This window comes from Sinocyclocheilus anshuiensis, unplaced genomic scaffold, assembly GCF_001515605.1.
Source record: "Sinocyclocheilus anshuiensis isolate Anshui unplaced genomic scaffold, SAMN03320099.WGS_v1.1 scaffold420, whole genome shotgun sequence".
In the NCBI taxonomy this organism is placed as follows: Eukaryota; Metazoa; Chordata; class Actinopteri; order Cypriniformes; family Cyprinidae; genus Sinocyclocheilus; species Sinocyclocheilus anshuiensis.
This window is the reverse complement of record NW_015557082.1, coordinates 940406-940812: the sequence shown is the minus strand read 5'-3', so window position 1 is coordinate 940812 and position 407 is coordinate 940406.

Genomic DNA, 407 nt, shown 5'->3' with positions numbered 1-407 from the left:
AGGCTGCTTCTCTCGAAGACTATTTCTTTACACTGTTTTCTGCTGGCGCTTGAACACACTTTCCTCATTTTCTCCACAACAAATGGCCAATATATATATAAACTTTTTCTAGTTGCAAAATAACTAAAACTATAGCTGAAATAAAAGTGCATAAAAAAGAATAAAAACACAAAACTAAATGACTACATCTTAAACTAAGATGAAAAAGAAAGCAAATATAAAATAAAAACAAAATTATTAAGAAAAACTACATAGTTTTAATTGAAACTACTCACAAAAATAAGTTTATAAGGTTTAAGTTACTACTCAATACATTAATTAAAGTTCACATTCTAGGGTTTAAATTTTTTTTTTCAAAACAGAAACCCTAAAATCTGAACGTTAGTTTATATATATATATATATATA